This window comes from Triticum aestivum, chromosome 5A (assembly GCF_018294505.1).
Source record: "Triticum aestivum cultivar Chinese Spring chromosome 5A, IWGSC CS RefSeq v2.1, whole genome shotgun sequence".
NCBI lineage: Eukaryota > Viridiplantae > Streptophyta > Magnoliopsida > Poales > Poaceae > Triticum > Triticum aestivum.
This window is the reverse complement of record NC_057806.1, coordinates 19,445,409-19,463,988: the sequence shown is the minus strand read 5'-3', so window position 1 is coordinate 19,463,988 and position 18,580 is coordinate 19,445,409. Positions and strand designations below refer to the sequence as shown.

At 45.3% G+C, this 18,580-nt stretch overlaps 1 pseudogene; it reads left to right on the top strand.

Annotated features, from left to right (window-relative positions):
• LOC123101144 (disease resistance protein RPM1-like) overlaps positions 1–18,580 on the top strand; it is a 34,893-nt pseudogene that overhangs the window by 950 nt on the left and 15,363 nt on the right.

Genomic DNA, 18,580 nt, shown 5'->3' with positions numbered 1-18,580 from the left:
GTGCACCCCCCTAACTCAATTTCCTAGGGGTATTCTTGACCCCCGCCATCTATTTTTTTCTCCGGCCCGCCGCTGCCCATATCCAAGCCCCGTAGCCCATATCCAAGCCCCGTATAACCCGTATGACCCATACGTATGTATACGGTGACATCCCGAAAAAAAAGGATGACACGACCCCATGACCAGGTAGGACCTGCCGACGGCCGATCCATCAATCACGCAGCTCAATCAATCACGCAACTCCATCATTCACGCAACTCCTCCATCATTCTGGTGAGGTTCTTTAGGAATATCGGCGGCCGCGATCTTATCGCCGGCGATCTCGTCCGACAGCGCGCGCGGCACCGTCGTCAACCTCCAGCGCTCGCAGGTACCGCATCTCGTTTCCTCACGTTTGTCTCGCTCGCGGCAGCATCAAACGAACTGCCGTTGTTTTCGTCATAGTGGTTAACCTAGCGGGGCGGGTAACCTAGCTTTCTGGCGGTCCAGGCCATCGCAGATCTTGTTCTGGTAGTGCTGCTCGTCGTGATATACACAGTGATCACGCGGGCTAAAGTGGGTTTCTTCTTTCTAGGGTTAACCTAGCGTCAGTTGCCGTCGGTTGGGTGCACGACGGATCCGTTATTTGATGCGGCGGCTTAACTAGGTATCCGGCGATCCAAAGTAATCACGACTGGTGCCGTGGGCTAGGAATCCGGCGGCGCATGTTATCACGGGTAGCACAGCTTCTCGCGATCCAAAGTGATCACGTACTGGATTCGTGGGACGTACCTTAACGCTGCTCGGTGTGGAGAGGGGGAGGATCCATGGCTGATCAGAGGTCATTGGCGTCGGTTGTGTCCACGAACTGAACGCCCTCAGTTGGGGCGCTCTCCGGTTGGGGTAGTTTATTTAACATCCGTGATCGTGTGCTAAGTGTTGTATATGTCAGCATTTATAATGTTTGCACATGCGATGATACATATTAATTGTTGTAGGAAATGGCGGACGATGAGTTAACTAATATGATGTATGACATGGAGTTTGAAGAAGTGATGAAAGACTGGATAGAAGATTGGTCAGATGATGAAAATTCAGATCGTGGAGATAGGTCAGAGAATGGGAACGTATTGGAAGATCTTAATGTGAGTCGCATTATCATGTTGTAATTTTTTGGTGGCATCCGACAATATTATATTGTGAAAATTTATAGATGGATGAACATGATGATGGTCAGGAAAATAATGAGCATGATGATGGTGAGGAAAACAACTCGGAGATCTTGAATGAGGATTAAATTAGTCAGGTATGGAGGTGGAATTTTTTGTTGGCATTCATGCAAGTTGAATAAATCCTGGAATATTATATTATAAGTACTTATGTATTTGTGTTATATTTTTCAGCTCATTTCCGAATGTCATAATGCGTACGACTTACGGTGAATCCGACACGGAGACAGGCCTTGATGTCTAATCATTAGCTGCACCTGATTCTGGGGAGTTGCAATCGTCGGTCATCATGAGTGAGGTATGTATGTAATGAATGTTGTATGGAAGTAATGTTATACCATAGAAAATTGTTTTCATGGCTATGTTATGATTGTGTAGGTGACAGAAGTTGAGGGGAAAAAGAATGTCCAAGATACTGCTAGTGCAGATGATAAGAGGGATATGTTCATGCAGATAATACAAAAGACTTTTACGTCTCATGAGGCTACGTATGATTTCTACAACAGCTATGCTAGAGAAAATGGTTTCAGCATTAGAAATAATAGGGTCAGGTATACCAAAACCGAGTCACGTCAAATGCATTATAGGCGGTTTGTTTGTTCCAGACAAGGAAAATGTGATAGCAGGTTGCTAACCGAGGAAGGACACAACCGTAGGCTCAGACCCGAGACACGCTGCCACTGCGAAGTGCACCTGACTGTGAAGTTTGACCAAAAGCGTGGGGTTTGGTATGTTGATAGTTTTGAGGACAAGCATAGCCATATCTTGGCAGGACCGAACGAGGTGCCTTTTCTTTGGTCCCACAGAAAAATCAAAGAGTACCAGAGAGCTGAGATACTGTCCATGGGAGCTGCAGGGATTAGAATTCACGACATGATGGATTCGTTCATTAGCAAACATGTATGGTATGGCAGTGTTGGTTTTACCAGGCGTGAAATATACAACCTTTGTGCCAGGGAGAAGAGGAAGCTGCTTTCAAAAGGTGATGCTGCCACAGTCATAGGCATCATGGCCAGTAGGAAACAGAGGGATCCTAGCTTCTTTTTCGAGTACAAGTTAGACAAGAAAGGGCATATGAATAGGATGTTCTGGTGTGACTCCCAGTCTCGTCATGACTATGAGGACTTCGGCGACGTGCTTGTATTTGACAGCACATACAAGATGAACCGGTATGGTATGCCATTCATACCCTTTGTTGGTCTTAACCATCACCGGAAGACCACTGTTTTTGCTTGTGCCATAGTTTCGGACGAGACCGAAGAGACATATGTGTGGCTGCTAGAGACTTTTTTGAGGTCCATGTGTCAAAAGATGCCGAAGAGTGTTATCACGGACGCCGACGCTGCGATGATCAAGGCAATTCGCCAAGTCTTGCCAGACGTGTGGCACCGTATATGTACGTGGCATATAGAAAAAATATGAATATTCACCTCAGTCACAAGTCCTTGAAGGAGTTCTGAACTCTTCTGTAATACAACACGTCCACGGCCACGTTTGAGGAGGGATGTCACGCGTTTTCCAAAAGATGGCAGTCGGAAAAAACAGTAACATGGTTGAGACGGATGTATAAGAAGAGGAGACTGTGGGCCGCGGCTTATCTGACAGAGGGTTTTTGGCTTGGCATGAAAAGCAACCAGAGGAGTGAAAGTCTAAACTCATGCCTTCACCTCCACCTAGACGGTGAAATGACCATGGTGGATATAATTTTGCACTATGAGAACGCCGTTGTATGTATCCGTGAGAATGAGGCACGAGATGATTGCACGGCCTCACAGAGTGTACCGGTGGCAGTTACTAGCTCGAGGGAACTTGAGATAGCTGCTTCTCACGTCTTCACTCCAGCAAACTTCTATATGTTGCAAGCTGATCTTAGGAAAATTGGCGGCATGGAGATTGTAGAAATAAAGCTCGGAGACGGATCACAGCAGTACATCGTGGCCTGGAAGAATAACTGGAAGAGCCGTTTTTGGGTGGAGTACACTCCAGTAAATTCCGCAGAAACTATAAGGTGAAGCTGCAGAAGAATGATTCGAAAGGGCCTACCTTGCAAGCACATATTCCATGTACTGAAGTACTTGAATATATATGAAATACCAAAGTGTTTAGTTCTTGTGCGGTTCACAAAAGACGCAAGGTTGGGACTGCCCGCGAGGCGCACAAGTGATCTATTGGGATTTGGATGGACTGGAGTAGCTGAAAGAATGAAATATAGCCAGGTCAGTGTGTTGGCTTCAGAAGCTATGCATGCAGCATGCAAACACCCAGCTTTGTGGGATCATTTACAGGAGAGTTTGAAGACCGTGATAGCTAAGAGCCATGAGTATGATCAGCTAAAGGAAAATTTGAGTAAGAAAATGGCTGATCTTAGTACTTGTGCAATTGAATATGTAGACGATGGTGAAGGCAACATAGTTGAAGTTCAAGATCCAATTAAAGTATCAACGAAAGGTGCAACTAAGGTAGATGAGAACCGCCCTATGTCGAAAAATGGTAGGCCACTTTCGTACGACGAGATCAGAATCAGGTGCGGTGCATGCAAATTGCTAGGGCACACTAAACGCAGCAAGAAATGCAAACTAAATAAGAAGTAAATTTTTGTACGCATTGTAGGTTATAATTGTTTTTAATTTGTCATTCATTAACTTATCCTGTTATCGTGTGCAGAAGCGTGGTGGGCGAAGAAGAGTAGAACAGTTGCTAGAGTTATGTTAGGATGAATCCAGTGATCTAATAGTGAGGTGTTTGCAATGTGTTACTGCATACATGATACATGATATATAATATTGCAAGAGGCCAGTACCTTGAGATAGTGCTTGTAGCATATATGGACTAAACAGGAGGCGGTCACTAGGGAATCTAATCCTGGAAAATGGATAGCATTTTAGCCATTGTAATGATGTCATCTTTTGTGTTGTCCACTCAAATTATATTATATTAGAAAACTAGACGATACCCGGCATGTTGTTGCGGGAATGTTTTGCAATATATTCATAGAGAAATGGTTACGTGTAAAATGTATATGTTGTTGCGGGAATCTTTTGTTTGCATGTTGTAGTGGACCTTTCTCCATACATGTTGAATGACGATGTGGCAAACTTGCATGTTAAGAGAAATAGGTTAGTGGTGGCTGGTTGTTTAGATATAGAAGATGTAATTATGTGTGGTAATAATTAATTTTTTTCACTCCTTTGGTTCAGCACCATTTAGATATGGAAGATACCAGCTCACGTTGGTCTATAGTATAGACTTCGTACCAAAAACCCACCATTTTCACCTCATAAAGAAAAGAAAAACCCACCATTTTAGGGCTTGTAGTGTAACTCGGGCCGCTTGTCGCGATGACTTGGAGGGGGGCTGATGGATGCCGTTAGACGGCGCGACACACGGCCGCTCCCGTTGCCGAGCCCATTTAACATTTTTTATTTTGATTACAGCCCGTTTAAATGGGCCGCGCTGGCCACCTGGTCGGGGCGGTTCTTCCCTCGCGATCTCCACGCGCGTTCTATCTGTTGGGGAACGTAGCAGAATTTTAAAATTTTCTACGCATCACCAAGATCAATCTATGGAGTCATTTAACAACGAGGGAAAGAGGAGTGCATCTACATACCCTTGTAGATCACGAGCGCAAGCGTTCAAGAGAACGGGGTTGATGGAGTCGTACTCGACGTGATTCAAATCACCGATGACCAAGTGCCGAACGGACGACACCTCCGCGTTCAACACACGTATGGTTGGGAGACGTCTCCTCCTTCTTGATCCAGCAAGGGGGAAGGAGAGGTTGATGATGATCCAGCAGCACGACGACGTGGTGGTGGGAGCAACGGTGATCTCGGCAGGGCTTCGCCAAGCGCTGGGAGACGGAGGAGTGTCACGGGAGGGAGAGGGAGAGGCCAGGGGCTTGGGTGCGCAGCCCTCCCTCCCCCCACTATATATAGGGTGCCTAAGGGGGGCGCCGGCCCTAGGAGATCCAATCTCCTAGGGGGGGCGGCGGCCAAGGGGGTGCCTTGCCCCCCAAGGCAAGGGTGGCGCCCCCACCCCTAGGGTTTCTAACCCTAGGCGCAGGGGGAGGCCCAAGGGGGGTGCACCAGCCCACTAGGGGCTGGTTCCCCTCCCACTTCAGCCCATGGGGCCCTCCGGGATAGGTGGCCCCATCCGGTGGACCCCCGGGACCCTTCCTGTGGTCCCGGTACAATACCGGTGACCCCAGAAACCTTCCCGATGGCCGAAGCTGGACTTCCTATATATGAATCTTTACCTCCGGAACTCCTCGTGACGTCCGGGATCTCATCCGTGACTCCGAACAACTCTCGGGTTACCGTGTGCTAATATCTCTACAACCCTAGCGTCACCGAACCTTAAGTGTGTAGACCCTACGGGTTCGGGAGACATGCAGACATGACCGAGAAGCCTCTCCGGTCAATAACCAACAGCGGGATCTGGATACCCATGTTGGCTCCCACATGCTCCACGATGATCTCATCGGATGAACCACGATGTCGAGGATTCAATCAATTCGTATACAATTCCCTTTGTCAATCGGTACGTTACTTGCCAGAGACTCGATCGTCGGTATCCCAATACCTTGTTCAGTCTTGTTACCGGCAAGTCACTTTACTCGTACCGTAATGCATGATCCCGTGATCAACCACTTGATCACATTGAGCTCATTATGATGATGCATTACCGAGTGGGCCCAGAGATACCTCTCCGTCATACGGAGTGACAAATCCCAGTCTCGGTTCGTGCCAACCCAACAGACACTTTTGGAGATACCTGTAATGTACCTTTATAGTCACCCAATTACGTTGTGATGTTTGGCACACCCAAGGAACTCCTACGGTATCCGGGAGTTGCACAATCTCATGGTCTAAGGAAATGATACTTGACATTCAGAAAAGCTACAGCAAACGAACTACACGATCTTTGAGCTAAGCTTAGGATTGGGTCTTGTCCATCACATCATTCTCCTAATGATGTGATCCCATTATCAATGACATCCAATGTCCATAGTCAGGAAACCATGACTATCTTTTGATCAACGAGCTAGTCAACTAGAGGCTCACTAGGGACGTGTTGTGGTCTATGTATTCACACATGTATTACGATTTCCGGATAACACAATTATAGCATGAACAATAGACAACTATCATGAACAAAGAAATATAATAATAACCATTTTATTATTGCCTCTAGGGCATATTTCCAACAGTCTCCCACTTGCACTAGAGTCAATATTCTAGTTACATTGTGATGAATCGAACACCCATGCAGTTCTGGTGTTGATCATGTTTTGCTCTAGGGAGAGGTTTAGTCAACGGATCTGCTACATTAAGGTCCGTATGTACTTTACAAATCTCTATGTCTCCATTTTGAACACTTTCACGAATGGAGTTGAAGCGAAGCTTGATATGCCTGGTCTTCCTGTGAAACCTGGGCTCCTTGGCAAGGGCAATAGCTCCAGTGTTGTCACAGAAGAGAGTCATCGGGCCCGACACATTGGGTATGACTCCTAGGTCGGTAATGAACTCCTTCACCCAGACTGCTTCTTGTGCTGCCTCCGAGGCTGCCATGTACTCCGCTTCACATGTAGATCCCGCCACAACGCTTTGCTTGCAACTGCACCAGCTTACTGCCCCACCATTCAAAAAATATACACGTATCTGGTTTGTGACTTAGAATCATCCAGATCTATGTCGAAGCTAGCATCGACGTAACCGTTTACGATGAGCTCTTCGTCACCTCCATAAACGAGAAACATTTCCTTGGTCCTTTTCAGGTACTTCAGGATATTCTTGACCGCTGTCCAGTGTTCCATGCTTGGATTACTTTGGTACCTTCCTACCAAACTTACGGCAAGGTTTACATCAGGTCTGGTACATAGCATAGCATACATGATAGACCCTATGGCTGAGGCATAGGGGACGACACTCATCTTTTCTCTATCTTCTGTCGTGGTCGGGCATTGAGCCATGCTCAACCTCGTACCTTGCAATACAGGCAAGAACCCCTTCTTTGACTGATCCATTTTGAACTTCTTCAATATCTTGTTAAGGTACGTACTCTGTGAAAGACCAATGAGGCGTCTCGATCTATCTCTATAGATCTTGATGCCTAATATATAAGCAGCTTCTCCAAGGTCCTTCATTGAAAAACACTTGTTCAAGTAGGCTTTTATGCTTTCCAAGAATTCTATATTATTTCCCATCAATAGTATGTCATCCACGTACAATATGAGAAATGCTACAGAGCTCCCACTCACTTTCTTGTAAATGCAGGCTTCTCCATAAGTCTACATAAACCCAAACGCTTTGATCATCTCATCAAAGCGAATGTTCCAACTCCGAGATGCTTGCACCAGCCCATAAATCGAGCGTTGGAGCTTGCACATCTTGTCAGCATTCTTAGGATCGACAAAACCTTCCGGCTGCATCATATACAATTCTTCCTTAAGGAAACCATTAAGGAATGCCGTTTTGCCGTCCATTTTCCATATCTCATAATCATAGAATGCGGCAATTGCTAACATGATTCAGACGGACTTCAGCTTCGCTACGGGTGAGAAAGTCTCATCGTAGTCAACCCCTTGAACTTGTCGATAACCCTTAGCGACAAGCCGAGCTTTATAGATGGTCACATTACCATCCGCGTCTGTCTTCTTCTTAAAGATCCATTTATTTTCTATGGCTCGCCGATCAACGGGCAAGTCAGTCAAAGTCCATACTTCGTTTTCATACATGGATCCTATCTCGGTTTTCATGGCTTCCAGCCATTTGTTGGAATCCGGGCCCGCCATCGCTTCTTCATAGTTCGAAGGTTCACCATTGTCTAACAACATGATTTCCAAGACAGGGTTACCGTACCACTCTGGTGCGGAACGTGTCCTTGTGGACCTACGAAGTTCAGTAGCAACTTGATCTAAAGTTTCATGATCATCATCAACTTCCTCTCTAGTCGGTGCAGGCACCTCAGGAACATTTTCTTGAGCTGCGCCACTTACCGGTTCAAGAGGTAATACTTCATCAAGTTCTACCTTCCTCCCACTTATTTCTTTCGAGAGAAACTCTTTCTCTAGAAAGGACCCATTCTTGGCAACAAAGATCTTGCCTTCGGATCTGAGGTAGAAGGTATACCCAACAGTTTCTTTAGGGTATCCTATGAAGACACATTTTTCCGACTTGGGTTCGAGCTTTTCAGGTTGAAGTTTCTTGACATAAGCATCGCATCCCCAAACTTTTAGAAACGACAGCTTAGGTTTCTTCCCAAACCATAATTCATACGGTGTCGTCTCAACGGATTTCGACGGAGCCCTATTTAAAGTGAATGCGGCAGTCTCTAAAGCATAGCCCCAAAATGACAGCGGTAAATCGGTAAGAGACATCATAGATCGCACCATATCCAATAGAGTGCGATTACGATGTTCGGACACACCATTACGCTGAGGTGTTCCAGGAGGCGTGAGTTGTGAAACTATTCCACATTTTCTTAAGTGTGTGCCAAATTCGTGACTCAAGTATTCTCCCCCACGATCTGATCGCAAGAACTTGATTTTCCTGTCACGTTGATTCTCAACCTCACTATGAAATTCCTTGAACTTTTCAAAGGTCTCAGACTTGTGTTTCATTAAGTAGACATACCCATATCTACTCAAGTCATCAGTGAGGGTGAGAACATAACGATAGCCACCGCGAGCCTCAACACTCATTGGACCGCACACGTCAGTATGTATGATTTCCAATAAGTTGGTTGCTCGCTCCATTGTTCCTGAGAACGGAGTCTTGGTCATTTTACCCATGAGGCATGGTTCGCATGTGTCAAATGATTCTTAATCAAGAGACTCTAAAAGTCCATCTGCATGGAGCTTCTTCATGCGTTTGACACCTATGTGACCAAGGTGGCAGTGCCACAAGTATGTGGGACTATCATTATCAACCTTACATCTTTTGGTATTCACACTATGAATATGTGTAGCATTACGCTCGAGATTCATTAAGAATAAACCATTCACCATCGGAGCATGACCATAAAACATATCTCTCATATAAATAGAACAACCATTATTCTCGGATTTAAATGAGTAGCCATCTCGTATTAAACGAGATCCTGATACAATGTTCATGCTCAAAGCTGGCACTAAATAACAATTATTGAGGTTTAAAACTAACCCCGTAGGTAAATGTAGAGGTAGCGTGCCGACGGCGATCACATCGACCTTGGAACCATTCCCGACGCGCATCGTCACCTCGTCCTTCGCCAGTCTCCGTTTATTCCGTAGCTCCTGCTTTGAGTTACAAATGTGAGCAACCGCACTGGTATCAAATACCCAGGAGCTACTACGAGTACTGGTAAGGTACACATCAATTACATGTATATCACATATACCTTTCGTGATGCTGGCCTTCTTGTCCGCTAAGTATTTGGGGCAGTTCCGCTTCCAGTGACCACTTCCCTTGCAATAAAAGTACTCAGTCTCGGGCTTGGGTCCATTCTTTGGCTTCTTCCCGGCAGCTTGCTTACCGGGCGCGGCAACTCCCTGGCCGTCCTTCTTGAAGTTCTTCTTACCCTTGCCTTTCTTCAACTTAGTGGTTTTATTCACCATCAACACTTGATGTTCCTTTTTGACTTCTACCTCTGCTGATTTCAACATTGAAAATACTTCAGGAATGGTCTTTTCCATCCCCTGCATATTGAATTTCATCACAAAGCTCTTGTAGCTCGGTGGAAGCGACTGAAGGATTCTATCAATGACCGCGTCATCCGGGAGATTAACTCCTAGCTGAGTCAAGCGGTTATGCAACCCAGACATTTTGAGTATGTGCTCACTGACAGAACTATTTTCCTCCATCTTACAGCTGAAGAACTTGTCGGAGACTTCATATCTCTCGACCCGGGCATGAGCTTAAAAAATCATTTTCAGTTCTTCGAACATCTCATATGCTCCGTGTCTCTCAAAACGCTTTTGGAGCCCCGGTTCTAAGCTGTAAAGCATGCCGCACTGAACGAGGGAGTAATCATCAGCACATGTCTGCCAAGCGTTCATAACGTCTTGGTTCTGTGGGACGGGTGCGTCACCTAGCGGTGCTTCTAGGACATAATCTTTCTTGGCAGCTATGAGGATGATCCTCAGGTTCCGGACCCAGTCCGTATAGTTGCTGCCATCGTCTTTCAGCTTGGTTTTCTCTAGGAACGCGTTGAATTTGAGGACAACGTGGGCCATTTGATCTAGAAGACATATTGTAAAGATTTTAGACTAAGTTCATGATAATTAAGTTCATCTAATCAAATTATTCAATGAACTCCCACTCAGATAGACATCCCTCCAGTCATCTAAGTATAACATGATCCGAGTTGACTAGGCCGTGTCCGATCATCACGTGAGACGGACTAGTCAACATCGGTGAACATCTTCATGTTGATCGTATCTTCTATACGACTCATGCTTGACCTTTTGGTCTTCTGTGTTCCGAGGCCATGTCTGTACATGCTAGGCTCGTCAAGTCAACCTAAGTGTATTGCGTGTGTAAATCTGGCTTACACCCGTTGTATTCGAACGCTAAAATCTATCACACGCGATCATCACATGGTGCTTCGAAACAATGAACCTTCGCAACGGTGCACAGTTAGGGAAACACTTTCTTGAAATTATTACGAGGGATCATATTATTTAAGCTACCGTCGTTCTAAGCAAATAAGATGTAAAACATGATAAACATCACATGCTGGCATGATATGGCCAATATCATTTGCTCCTTTGATCTCCATCTTCGGGGCTCCATGATCATCGTTGTCACCGGCATGACACCATGATCTCCATCATCATGATCTCCATCATCATGATCTCCATCATCATGATCTCCATCATCGTATCTTCTTGAATTTGTCTCGTCATCTATTACTTCTACTACTATGGCTAACGCTTTAGCAATAAAGTAAAGTAATTACATGACGTTTATGTTGACGCAGGTCATAAGTAAATAAAGACAACTCCTATGGCTCCTGCCGGTTGTCATACTCATCGACATGCAAGTCGTGATTCCTATTACAAGAACATGATCAATCTCATACATCACATATATCATTCATCATTCATCACAACCTTTGGCCATATCACATCACAAAACACTTTCTGCAAAAACAAGTTAGACGTCCTCTAATTGTTGTTGCAAGTTTTTACGTGGCTGCTATAGGTTTCTAGCAAGAACGTTTCTTACCTACGCCAACACCACAACGTGAATTGCCAATTTCTATTTACCCTTCATAAGGACCCTGTTCATCGAATCCGATCCGACTAAAGTGGGAGAGACAGACACCCGCCAGCCACCTTATGCAACTAGTGCATGTCAGTCGGTGGAACCGGTCTTACGTAAGCGTACGTGTAAGGTTGGTCCGGGCCGCTTCATCCCACGATGTCGCCGAATCAAGATAAGACTAGTAACGGCAAGCAAATTGACAATACCGACGCCCACAACTACTTTGTGTTCTACTCGTGCATAGTAACTACGCATAGACCTAGCTCATGATGCCACTGTCGGGGAACGTAGCAAAATTTTAAAATTTTCTATGCATCACCAAGATCAATCTATGGAGTCATCTAGCAACGAGGGAAAGAGGAGTGCATCTACATACCCTTGTAGATCACGAGCGGAAGCGTTCAAGAGAACGGGGTTGATGGAGTCGTACTCGACGTGATTCAAATCACCGATGACCAAGTGCCGAACGAACGACACCTCCGCGTTCAACACACGTACGGTTGGGAGACGTCTCCTCCTTCTTGATCCAGCAAGGGGGAATGAGAGGTTGATGATGATCCAGCAGCACGACGGTGTGGTGGTGGAAGCAACGATGATCTCGGCAGGGCTTCGCCAAGCGCTGGGAGACGGAGGAGTGTCACGGGAGGGAGAGGGAGAGGCCAGGGGCTTGGGTGCGCAGCCCTCCCTCCCCCCACTATATATAGGGTGCCTAAGGGGGGGCGCCGGCCCTAGGAGATCCAATCTCCTAGGGGGGCGGTGGCCAAGGGGGTGCCTTGCCCCCCAAGGCAAGGGTGGCGCCCCCACCCCTAGGGTTTCTAACCCTAGGCGCAGGGGGAGGCCCAAGGGGGGGCGCACCAGCCCACTAGGGGCTGGTTCCCCTCCCACTTCAACCCATGGGGCCCTCCGGGATAGGTGGCCCCACCCGGTGGACCCCCGGGACCCTTCTGGTGGTCCCGGTACAATACCGGTGACCCCTAAAACCTTCCCGATGGCCGAAACTGGACTTCCTATATATGAATCTTTACCTCCGGACCATCCCAGAACTCCTCATGACATCCGGGATCTCATCCGGGACTATGAACAACTTTCGGGTAACCGTGTGCTAATATCTCTACAACCCTAGCGTCACCGAACCTTAAGTGTGTAGACCCTACGGGTTCGGGAGACATGCAGACATGACCGAGAAGCCTCTGCGGTCAATAACCAACAACGAGATCTGGATACCCATGCTGGCTCCCACATGCTCCATGATGATCTCATCGGATGAACCACGATGTCGAGGATTCAATCAATCCGTATACAATTCCCTTTGTCAATCGGTACATTACTTGCCCGAGACTCGATCGTCGGTATCCCAATACCTTGTTCAGTCTCGTTGCCGGCAAGTCACTTTACTCGTACCGTAATGCATGATCCCGTGATCAACCACTTGATCACATTGAGCTCATTATGATGATGCATTACCGAGTGGGCCCAGAGATACCTCTCCGTCATACGGAGTGACAAATCCCAGTCTCGATTCGTGCCAACCCAACAGACACTTTCGGAGATACCTGTAATGTACCTTTATAGTCACCCAGTTATGTTGTGACGTTTGGCACACCCAAGGCACTCCTACGGTATCCGGGAGTTGCACAATCTCATGGTCTAAGGAAATGATACTTGACATTCAGAAAAGCTACAGCAAACGAACTACACGATCTTTGAGCTAAGCTTAGGATTGGGTCTTTTCCATCACATCATTCTCCTAATGATGTGATCCCGTTATCAATGACATCCAATGTCCATAGTCAGGAAACCATGACTATCTTTTGATCAACGAGCTAGTCAACTAGAGGCTCACTAGGGACGTGTTGTGGTCTATGTATTCACACATGTATTACGATTTCCGGATAACACAATTATAGCATGAACAATAGACAATTATCATGAACAAAGAAATATAATAATAACCATTTTATTATTGCCTCTAGGGCATATTTCCAACACTGTCTATCCACTGCGACCGCCGCCGCCACCGCCACCGATCCACGTCTTGCCGCCGGTCACGTTACGCCATGGTTTTGTGGAGCAACGAGTCGAGCTCTTCTTCGGATGGCGAATCCGTGACTAGCCTGCAGGTATGCTCCTACTATATAATCTCCAGATAGTGCTAGGCTTAGGGTTAGGGTTCTTCATTTCCGGTATTTAACGCAGGGCGTCGATTTGTGCATTATCTCTGTTGTTTCGTTTAGCTTCGTACGACTATCCCGTGCTATGAATGGAGTGGCATTGCTTACGATCTGCCTTCTCGTTGTCTGCATCGAGAACCTTGCGTCAGGCTAGTTGCTTTTGATTCCTTGGACACTGGCAGACGTTTTCTTGCCTGTGGTCAGAAGGTATGTTGTTCCGTACTGTAAATATATGTTTACATTACCTCGTGCTCGACTTACTTCGCGGTAATCCATTGATCTGCCAAAAATTGCGTACAATTTAAATTAATTTGTGCATTTACAAATTCCATATTTATGTTGTCTTTTTCATGGTCTAATATTTGTTTTAGCATATAATAGCATATACTTGTAGTTAATTGGGGCCTAATAGCATATACTTGTATTTATGTTTTGTATATCATTGCATGCTACATTTTGTGTTTATATGATTGAGACCATATTTTTAGTGCATTGCATGTAATTGTATTGCATTTGTGCATATATGATTGAGACCATATTTTTTCATACTGTAGGAAGAAGTGAAATGTAACTATGTGGAATGGGTAGACCCGGAGTGGTCAGTGGCTACGAAGTTCTGCCTGAGAAAACTATGGTTCTGCCTGAGAAAACTATGGAGCATGTATGACGAGAAGTTGAGACAGAATATTAAGAATGCTGAAGACAAATGCATGTTAATTGGAGAAAAGAGGAGGACGGAGGAAGAGCTGAGATTTTTCAAAATGGACTTTGCTAAACTGGTGGCCGATAAGGAGGATGCTCTCACGCAGTTGGGCAATGCAAGATTGTCACTTAGCGATCTCAAAGAGGAGCTGGAGAAGAATAAGATGGCAGACCATGGTCGTGCCAATCTACATCAGGTCCTGAGGGTAAAGGCTGAGAAAGACCGGGACCGGGTGGTGCTAGAGAGAGACCAAGTGATGAGAGAGAGGGACCAGCTGAAGCAAGAGAAGAAAAAACTGGAGTATATTATTGCAGATTTTCTCAAACAGAAACATGGGTACGTTGATAAGATCAAGAAGCTGAAGGAGATTTGTGATGAATTTTAAGTATGTTTTGTGGTTTATTGTTGAACTGAATGATCAAGCCCTATCTGCATTGTGGCCAGTTTATTTGTGTAAGGTCTAAATATATTATATTAACCAATAAATTATATCACTTTCGAAATAGTTTGCTCTTGTTTGACCTGCATCCTAATGCGGGTTCTCGGCTAAGCACTGAAATTCTTTTGCCCCCACCGGAGCTCTAAATCGTACTGATCAAGGGGGCGAAAGAGTAGTTGATCATGTGATTGATGGTGCTACCGATCCTGATCTTCATGATGTAGAAAAGGAAAAGGCTAACAAAAATGTAGCAAAAAAGAACTGTGCAACGTGATTTGAAGCAACAGATAACGCCAAGGGAGTCTGGCGCAAGACACGAGGAAGATCCACCTGCGGATGCCGATCCCGAGAGATCCAGCGGCAATCATGCACACGGGATCCTAGGCGGATCTGCCTACTCCACCAACTGTAGGATCCACGAGTGGCCCGTCTGCGTCTGACACGCGGGCTGTCTCCACCGAGCGGTTGGGCGGGTCCAGACCTGGCGCGTCGCCCCGCGCCAACTGGCGCTCATCGACTAGGTCACCCGCGCGGGGACCGGATCTGTCATTGTCTCGAGCGCGGGATCCCACACCGGATGGCACGACAGTCGAGGTTGATTCTCAGGCAAACAAAAAAGAATTTATCATTTTTTTCTTATTGTTGAATAATGCCAAATCAAATCAAAAAAATATGCAAAAGTAAAAAGGAAATGAATTACTCTTCCATGGAAGAAAAGAATGAACACAGCAACAAAAAACATTAAGGTAGAACAAATGAAGGGAAGCAAAAATTTATTGGTACAAAACGTATAGTCTGACTGTATTACACATACACAAGTATGTGTGAGCAACCAAAAATCCACACAAAATCCATGGTATCGTGCTTATTACATGAATGATTGAAAATCAAAGTTGTCCATGCCGGGAAACGTGCTTCCGGACTTAAAACAAACGGCTAAAACTAGAATCTTGAATCATGTATGATGTCTTCACGCCTTGCTTTTCTTTGCGATGTCGCGGATTTTGTTCTTCACACATTCGAGCGTGTTGGTAGGTGAGAGAACCAACTCGGTGACAAGACGCCTTCTCCTTGCATTAACCGTGGCCTGCAATTTTTAGAACAATGTTTAATGAATAGAAGTTGGTATTATACGACAATTGTACAAGTGTACGAAAAGAGAGGATAAATTACCTGGGTAAAATCGGTGGTCCATCGATCCCCGTCCCAATGCTCCATAACTTGAATCACAAAATGGCCACAAGAGTTCCTAATATGTATGCAAACATTAGTCACCGTGCACACGAACATGTATTTCGTAAGTAGAAAATGATGAAGCGTAACTCACCCGTCCTCTTGTAGTGGCATGTCGATCTGAGGTAAGATAGGCCACTTAGTGACGTCTGGATATTTGCCAGGTGTAATATGGTTTGCCTCTTCCATATCAATTGCTACTGCTAGTCGCTATTTGAAAGAAAGTAGTAGTGAGAAACCATATGACATTTCATATGAAGAATGCTCAATGTTGGGGAGAGTACCAGTGCTTTCACAGTGTCGAGAGAGAACTCGAGAGGATAGAGCAAATCAAAAACTCAGAATTCTTTCTTGCGGTTGTGCATCACCACGGTGATCCAGTGTGTATTGCCGATGTTCAACGGGAGAAACGACTAAAATGTGGAGCACATTTGTAATCAGATGCAATTATGCTTGTTGAAATGAGTGTTAATGAACTAGTAAGAACATATCGTACCTTATCACGGACGGTATACTTGTCCAGAACCCTACGTACTGCTCCAGCTCTGCTCAACGCACTATCCATGTTGTATATCGACGGTTTAGGGTTGTCTCGTGCCTTAGCACGATCAACAAGGTATTTGGACCTCCAGGCTGGACAGAGGTGCCGATCATGACCAACGCGCACAGCCAAATGTGTCTGATAAGCATCGATAATCTGTGTAAAATAATAGAACATTTTATTTTCATAGGTGACACCTAGATTATGCACTTAAATAGCAGGACATGGTAATAGATCTTACGTCATCCGCCAGCCATGTATGCTCAAGTACCGGTCGTATACTCTCCACAGTCACAGAGGTGCCACGTTCATTATAGTAAACTCTTTTATTCATATTCTTCTCAGACTGAGTAGCTGCCTCCACAAACCTAACAACAACATCAATGAGTTCCGGTGTGAGATCGTCCTTAGCAGAGCCTTCCACGTCATTGTTACTAAACAAAGCTGCATGATAAATTACGAATGTCATGAACGGTGAGTACATGAAATGGTAGTAAATTAAGCACTAAGATAGCTACTAACGGTACCTATAGTTGTGGTAGTGTTGCCGGATGGCTTAGTACCACGAGCGCTTCGCTTGCTGGGCTTGTCAAGTTTAAAGGGGGATTCAAATTACTTGGGAACAGTCCGTCGGCGCTTCCCGGATATAACATCGTCTTCTTTTGCGGTTGCTGCAGACTTTTTCCCCTTGCTCTTACCCACCATCCTGTCGATAGAACTTGCAGAAATGTCAATGTCGGACGATTCTGCTCGAGGAGAATTACCTACAATCCAAGGGTTCTCCGGTGTTGCGCCGCACTCCGTTGTCTTGTCAACATTTAACTTGGCAGGTGTTTTCTGGTTAACAAAGAAACAATGTGATAGGTTCAGTTAACGAAAATGAAGATGCATAATTGAGATAAATGAAGAGAAATAAATAAAAACATACTACCTCATCATCGTTGTTCTTGTTGACAACAGGCTCGTCAGGCTGTGTCAAATCAATCGTCGGCTCTAGACCGTCAGAGTCATCCTTGTACACGAATTCTTTTTTTTCTGGCAGACCATTCTCAAAGGAATCCACTTCTAGGTCTGCATCGTTGTTGCCGGAAGCCGGAGCAGCCGCTGGCTTGTACATCACACCATTTTGGTTCAACTTCTCTAACAATCTCTGCATTACATAAAAAATATTAATTAATGTCGGCATGGTTTTGCAACTTCAAAAATGTTGTAAACATAGAATTAAGGGTGTGTCACCTCAGCTACTTGTTCCGGTATTTCCTTCATTTGGCTGCGTATGTAATCCATACACCGCTTCATGATGAGGTTCATCATCTCGTCCGCGTTTGAGGCTAACTTGGACTTCTTTACCGCACCAACGGCGGGCTTCATTTTTGGCTTTTCTGGTTCGGGTACTTTGCGCTCCTGCGCCCTATACTCCTTGGTTATGTTGTCTTCAATCTGCATGTGAAATACAAGTATATGTGATCAATAAAAATATTAATACAACTAATTATGTTATATAAAAGATTTAAGAAGTACCCAACGTAATGAATTACCTTGATGTTACCACGGCCATGTCCGTGGTCATAATCAAACTTGTCTCTCCTTGAGGCTGCAGCTTCAGTCCAATTTCTCATTAGAGGTTCCATGGACAAGCTAGGATTGAATGCGCATTCACCTTCCAGAGGCTGAACCTTCTCCAGTACAGGTACTGCATGAATATGAAAAATTACATTTAGTACTATACAGCAGGTAAATTAGCAATCATACTTTTTTTGCAATGGTACAAGTCTGAAAGGTGTACCTGCAGGAGAGCTAAGTTCCCTCTCGGCCATTGGCGGAGGTGTTTGCCTTTCCTCACGTTGCGAAGGCAGTCCAGCAGAACCCGGAGGGTGAATGCATTCCAATTAATCTTGGATATACGCTTCACATCCTCCACCAATGCGTAATATTGCTTTGGTACAGTCTTGCTTGACATGGGAGCAAGAACTGTTCCAAGCAACATGAGGACAACTCTCCGAAGGAAATCGTCGTCGGCAGATTTATTTTTTGTGAT